At 44.1% G+C, this 7,436-nt stretch overlaps 1 pseudogene; it reads right to left on the bottom strand.

The window, feature by feature from the left end:
* Positions 1–3,084: 3,084 nt before the first annotated feature.
* On the bottom strand, positions 3,085–3,593 carry LOC114010022 (nudC domain-containing protein 2 pseudogene; annotated as a pseudogene).
* Between the last annotated feature and the right edge of the window lie 3,843 nt (positions 3,594–7,436).

Here is a 7,436-nt window from a genome sequence, read left to right as displayed (position 1 = left end):
GTATGACCTTCAAGCTGCCAGGTTCAGGACTCGAATTGCAATCAGCCATGTGGGAGTCCAGTGCCCCAACCACCATGCCACCTACTAGCCCATATTTTTTCAGCAGAATCTTAAAAGTTCAGAAATTGAATGTCTTTCTCTGTCACTTTCTCTCTCTTTTTTGGTTTCTTGTGCATCTCTACTAGAAATTGTAGTGATTGAGACAGCTTCTTAGAAAATGTGGATGTCTGGGAACCAGCAGTTAGCATAATGGCTATGTCGCTGGACTCCCACGTAGTCGACCGCGGTTCGCGTCCCGGACCCGGTGGCTTAAAACTCACGCCGGGTGTGTGTGCATGCATGCCCAAGATCCTGAGAGAAGAATGGAGGAGAAGGGATTACGGCGTGACCATCCCCCCTGGGGGGTGATTTCTCGCTTTCTGTCTCTATGTCTCTCTCTGTCTGTCTGGCAAGTGCACGCGCCCTATAGCAAAAACCTCTCAAAAAAAAAAAATGTGGATGTCCAATCATCTTTCAGAATCTCTATTTCCTCCCCCCCTTTTTATAGAGATTTTTGCTATAGGGAGAGTGTGTTCACTGGAGAGACAGGGAGAGACAGAGAGACAGAAAGCGAAAAATTACCCTCCAGTGGGGTTGGCCACACCACAATCCCTTCTGCTCCATTCTCCTCTTGGGATCTTGGGCATGAATGCACATGCACCCAGCTTAAGTTTAAGCCACTGGGTCTGGGACTTGAACCATAGTCAACTATGTGGGAGTTCAGCCATGTAACCATTACGCCATCTGCTGGTCTCAGGAATCTCCATTTTTTTCCTGAGCAAATTTTGCCTCCTAATACCAGACCACTAGGGTATGAGCTCTCTGTGTAACGAGCCACTCATGATTGATTAAGCCAACATCCTCTCTTCTTTCCTGTCCAGCTCACTGAGGTTCTACCGCTCTCTCTACGGAGGGCCTCTGTGTCTTGTCGTGCTGGCCTCTCTATATAGAGTCAAGAGTCACACGGGCATACTAGCTACATCAGAAAGAACCTCCGCAAAACCTCCACCTCTTCCTCTGAATCTCCTGGTATTTTTAATAGTGACCCAAGCTCTAGTTTTGTTATGCAATTTCTCTGCATTTTGGATTGACAACCTAGTATTTGATATTCAGCACTTCAGATTTCCACTTTCTATCATTTAGGACACTTATGGTCATATGCTATTAGTCACTAGGTTGAGTTATTTACTAGGACGGTGTTTTCTTCCTTCCTTGGTGTGTGTGTGCACTTGCTTCCTCATTTTCTCCCACTCTCTCTCTCTGTCTTCCTCTCTCTCACTCTGTCCTTCTCTCATCAAATTAAAATAATAAAATGAATAAATAAAGTTAAGTAAAATAATTCTTTTAAAAAAAACTTCTAAGAATAAAAAATCAATGGCCAAAATACAAAGCACAGCGAATGAGATTAACAGCAGCTTAGAAAGTACAAAAGATAAGTGAACGCGAAGACATAGCAATACAAACTATCCAAACTAAAAGCACAGAGAGAGAGACCAAAACGAAGAACCATGTATTACAGTGAACTCCGGGACACCGTCAGTCAGCCTAATGTATGTGTAATTGTGTATCTGGGATCTGGCGGGGAGGTGGGGACAGAGGATTTATAAAAACATTTTGAGTGATAATAACTGAAAAGTTTCTGAACTTAATACAAATGATAAATCCACATATTTAAGAAACTTAACAAAGTGCAACCACAAGAAACAACAAAAGAACTATAGCAAAGCACATTAAAATATAATAGTTGGGCCAGCCCGTGGTGTGGTGATTGGGGTGGCTGGATCCCACATAGCCAACTGTGTGGGTTTAATACTGGACCCAGCAACTTGAAAATCACACCAGGTGGATGTATGTGTGCATGCCTAAATCCGAAGAAGAGAATGGAAGAGAAGGGATCGCAACATGGCCATCCATCCTGGGTGGGGGTGCTTTCTCACTCTCCCTCTATCTCTCTCCAGTGTGTGCATGCACCCTATGGCAAAAATTAACAACAACAAAAAAAGTCAAATTGTTAAGTCCAGCAATAAAGAGGGGGAAAAAAACAACCAGAGAAAGAAGATATGCAGGAGTAAGAAGAGTTGCTCACTTGGACAATGTTTGAGAGGGTGATTATACCACATGGAGGAGCTCACTCTGGTGTGGACAGTCAAGCGTTCTAGCTAAAGTACCGGGGCAGGGCGTTGGTGCCAAGAGCCCTAAGCTCATGAACAGTGGCTGGCCCTCTGTCATTATTGGAGTGAGTGGCATTATTTTGTTATTCTTACGTGTGGCATCACTACGATGGAAAGATACACGCTCCCTTCTTTCATTTTCCCATGGGTACTGCCAAATACAGAGACTCGATGTCTCTTATGAGTCTGTAGCAGTCCGGTGCCATTCCATGGGAAAAGCGAAGGTACCATGTGACAGATGCCCCAGTGCTGTGCCCTTTACCCCGTGTGACTCTGTACAATTTGCACCCCCAACCACCTCAGAATCCCCTGACACAGGCCCATAAGAGAACAGCCTAGGTCAGTGCTTTCTTTTTTCTAATCTTCAATTAATTAGTTAATTAAAAAAAATAATTTTATTTATTTATTTAAATTTTTGCTATTGGGCAAAAGAGAGACAGAGAGAGAAAGTGAGAAAGCAAACTGCCAGGTCTGGGATTTGAACTGTGATCTTCCTGTGGGACTCCAGCACCCCAACCACCATGCCACCTGTTGGCTCTTAATTTACTTATTTATTTTTGCCTATTTAGAGAAGTTTATTAAACATTATTCCCACATGATCCTTATCAAAAGACAAACTTAAATTTCCCTGAAGGCACCCTTTCATTTCACATGATCTATACTCTAATGTTTTTCTGTATTAATAATACAGTTAAATATGAAATTAGTCAAACACAGCATATAAAACTTCACGCTGAACCAAAGTAAGTCCCAAGAAAAGTTACCATCTATCCAGAGAATAGGCCCCACAGTACGTTTCCTCTGTAAATCATATGTGAATACAATTTTTAGAACCACATTTAAATATCTTCTGTAATTTGTTAACTGAAGACTTCTACATTTGATTAAGCAGACAACTTCTGGTAGGAGCCAAGAAGTGCAGGGAAAACAACAATAGCAGTTGTTTCTCAAGTTTTGCGAAATCTGGTCCACCTTTAGTGCAGTTTCCTGAGACTCCTGCCCCGCGGCAGTCCAAACCAGGATCTTCCTTCTGGACTCTCTAACCTTTCTCTGCATTTGACCTTGGACCCAAGGATTAGCTGCTGCTTCAGATTCTAGTAGAGAAGACCAACAATTTGCTGCGTCTCTCTTTGTTTTTCTAAGAACAATATGGAGCATTTTTCTGTCCTTGGAAGTCCGTGTTCCCTTATCAGCTATGGTAGAATCAGAGTTTGCCCTGGAGGATCTCACCACCACCCACAGCCAGCACCGCAGACCGGCTCTGCAGGGCGCACTGTATATCCTGTGCCTGAGTGTCAGTGAGCAGCCCCAGGGTCTGCTTCCCCTGGGCCCCGGTGTCCTGCACAGAACTACCCAACTATGTTCCTCCAAGGGGGCCGACATACTCCCGTCCTGACCCAGCAGCAGCCAATTTATTTAAAGTTTTTCTTCTTTCTTCTAAGAGCACGAGAAAGTGAGACAGTCACCCCCATAGGGTGACCAACCCCGGCTTCAGTCAGCCCTGATTTATGGACATGCAGGTACACTATGTGAACAAGGAGGCCTTGGGACATGAACTCGCAAACTTTCCACGTGGGTCCTGCATTGCAGAGCGTTGTGTCACTGCTGCGTCACTGTCTGGCTGTTGACCAGTGCTTTTTAAACTACAACTTTTGACCCATTGGCGGATTTTGGTCAGTTTTTTTTTCTTTTTTTGAATAGAGAAAATGTATGTGGGTATTCTACATAGTAAAGATACGTTTCATGAAACATTTGTTTCAATTATTTCTTTCATTTGCTCAACTAATATTTATTGAGGGACTACAATGTGCCAAGACTTTTTGGGGCACTTGAGACACTTAACTGAACGAAACAAAGATCTCTGCCTTCTGGGCGTATAGTCTAGTGGGTTAAGGCCATTAAAAAAAAAACACACACACAATAAAATCCATTCGTATTTTCAAAGGTGCTATATGGAAAGAAAAAAGAAAAGCAAATAAGGAAGTTCATAGTGAAGGGGGGTTAGCTGCAATTATAAATCAAGTAAATAGGTAAGCCTTCTTGAGAAAGCAAACAAAGTATATGTATGCGCATAAATATGTTCAGGCATGTGTGTATATGTGTGAGTGTGCACATGTATATATGTATAAATGCATGCATGTCCTGGGTCTGCTATAAAATTAGTTTCTTTTTTTTTTTTTGGAGAGAGATTTTTGCTATAGGGCATGTGTGCTCACCTGAGAGACAGAAAGAGAGAAAGTGAGAAATGACCCCCTCAAGAAGGAATGGCCACACCACAATCCCTTTTCCTCCATTCTCCTCCTGGAATTTTGGGCATGTACGCACACGTACCTGGCATGAGTTTTGAGCAGCCGTGTTCAGATTTGACCCTCAGTCGACCATGTGGAAGTCCAGTGCCCTAACTATTAAACCATCTGCTGGCCCCCTAAAATTAATTTCTTAGCATGACTCATACCTGAAAATGTGAAAAACACCATTACCAGACCACCACCTGACCCGGATTCCACAGGAAGGAAGACGACGAAATGAAGAGGAAGAGGAGCACCTTCCTGTCCCTCAGTTCTCAGGACCAGAGCTAGGACCCCTTTGGAAAGAAAAGAGACTGAGGCCGTCTTTCACAGTTGCTCTGGACTGGTGTAAGCACCATCTCAAGGCAGGAAATTTTTCAACTTGCTAATCCGGCTAAACCCAGGCCAGTGACTGAAGACCCATCCCAACCTTCAGCAAGCTCATGAGTGAAAGCATCATTCAACAGGCTGTGATGGACTGCTCACAAAGGACCAAAGCCTATTGTTCTGGGGAAGCACAATGTGTCCTTAATCCTAATGAAGTGGGAGGAAATGGAAGATTTTCCAGGGTTTGTCCTGGAAATAAAGAGATTATGAGGGAAGGGGCCATCAGGTGGCATGGTGGTTGGGGGTGTTGGACTTCCATGTGGCTGACTGTGGTTTGAATATCAGACCTGGCAGCTTGCTTTCTCACTTTCCCTGTCTCTCTCTCTGTCTCTCTATGGTGAGTGTGCATGCCCTGTAGCAAATTTAAAATGATAATAATAATAAATAAAAATTAAATCTTTTTTTTTAAAGTTTGTGGACTGGGACTAGCAGTTGGCATAGTGGCTATATCGCTGGACTCCCATGTAGTTGACCATGGTTCGAGTCCCGGACCCAGTGGTTTAAACTCATGCTGGGTGCGTGTGCATGTGTGCCCAAGATCCCGAAAGGAGATGGAGGAGAAGAGATTGCAGCGTGGCCATGCCCCTGGGGGGTGATTTCTTGCTTCCTGTCTCTCTGCCTTTCTCTGTCTCTCTGGCAAGCACACGTGCCCTATAGAAAAACAAAAAACAAAAAACCTCTCCAAAAAAAAAAAAGTTTGTGGGCTATATGAGGAAAAAGAATTTCTATGCAGAGAGAACATCTATGCGAAGTCCTAGGAGAGAGAAAATGTTTACCACAGGAAGACAGCAAGCTCAGCAGTTCTAAACCACAGGCTGGAGAGCAGTGAGAGCAGGCCGGACTGGCTTTAAAATCCACACCAAGGGGTTTGACTTGATCCTGAGAGCAGCATGGTGCTACTGAATGGTTTTAAGCAGGAGAAGAGTTGTGTTTTAGAATGCTGAACCTGGCAAAATGAATAACAATGAACCTGTAAGTACGATCCACACAACCCATGGGGTGTACAAAACAGTCTTTGAAGAGGGGAAGGAAATATTAGACCTAGTTTCTCTTAAAAAAAAGAAAAATATTTTTTAAAAAAGAAGATTTGCTCCAGTGTATACACATACTTTAGCATACAATTATATGTATATTTATTATTGATAAAATTTGATTAATTAAATAATGGCTATTTTACATATAAACATAAGTCTATTGGGTTATCAGAAAATGATACATTTTTGCATAGAAAAACACATCATGGGAACCAGCAGTTAGCGTAATGGCTATGTCACTGGACTCCCACGTAGTCGACCGTGGTTCGTGTCCCGGACCCGGTGGCTTAAAAAAACTCACACCATGCACGTGTGCGTGCGTGCCCAAGATCCCGAGAGGAGAATGGAGGAGAAGGGATTGCGGCGTGACCATCCCCCCTGGGGGGTGATTTCTCGCTTTCTGTCTCTATGTCTCTCTCTGTCTGTCTGGCGAGCGCACGCGCCCTACAGTGAAAATCTCTCCAAAAAAAAAAAAACCATCATGATTTTTCCAATGACTCAATATATTGGGAAAAAATGTTTACTGAGAAGGATGGATAATCAAGCATATTTAGAGACCACGGATGTAAAAGATGCACTGGGAGCATCTGTAAGATTTGTACCTCCCCACTTCCTAGAAGGCCCGCCTCTTAACTGGGAAGAAAGAATTCAGCCAAGGCCTTATTCACAATGAGGCCTATTCGCAGAAGCCCCCAGGCTCAGTGATGGAGAAGCTAAGTGGAAGGATTTCTCACCACCCAACCCAACTCTCACTCCCAAAGAGTGTTTTCCAGGAAATAGGGAAACCCAAGTGGTCCAAAGTAGAAAGAACAGAGAGGCTGGCAGGTAGCATGGTGGTTAAGGTGCTGGACTCTCACATGGCTGACCATGGTTTGAGTCCTGAACCTGGAGACTTGCTTTCTCCCATTCTCTCTCTCTTTCTGTGTCTCTCTCTGGTCAAATTTTAAAAAGAGTAATAATGATGATAAATGAAAGTAAATAAATATTTTTTTTAAGTAGAAAGAACCGAAACAGGAAGTCCAGCTTGGTGCGACATCTTCAAGGTTGAGGGTGCCTCAAATCCTGGCTGCTGTTCAACGACAAGTTTGTGCAGAGTAACAGGATGAGCCTGTTACAAATGCAGAGGTTGGCCTTGAACTATATCATTTTCTAAGACACACACTGGTAACCATTGCAGGGGCTGTCGTCATGGTTACTCACGGGTGGCCGTTGGTTTTGATAGTGAAGGGCTTCTGGCCAGCCAGGCTCCACTGTTGGAAGTTTCTCCATTTCAAAACTCCTCCTAGGGACCAGCAGTTAGCGTAATGGCTATGTCACTGGACTCCCATGTAGTCGACCGCGGGTTGCGTCTCGGACCCGGTGGCTTAAAACTCACGCCGGGCGCGTGTGTGTGCGTGCCCAAGATCCCGAGAGGAGAATGAAGGAGAAGGGATTGTGGCGTGGCCATCCCCCCTGGGGAGTGATTTCTCGCTTTCTGTCTCTCTGTCTCTCTCTGTCTGGCGAGCACACGCGCCCTA

The sequence above is a fragment of the Tupaia chinensis genome, unplaced genomic scaffold, assembly GCF_000334495.1.
Source record: "Tupaia chinensis unplaced genomic scaffold, TupChi_1.0 Scaffold000685_1, whole genome shotgun sequence".
NCBI classification, from domain to species: Eukaryota; Metazoa; Chordata; class Mammalia; order Scandentia; family Tupaiidae; genus Tupaia; species Tupaia belangeri.
This window is presented reverse-complemented; position numbering and strand designations above follow the sequence as displayed.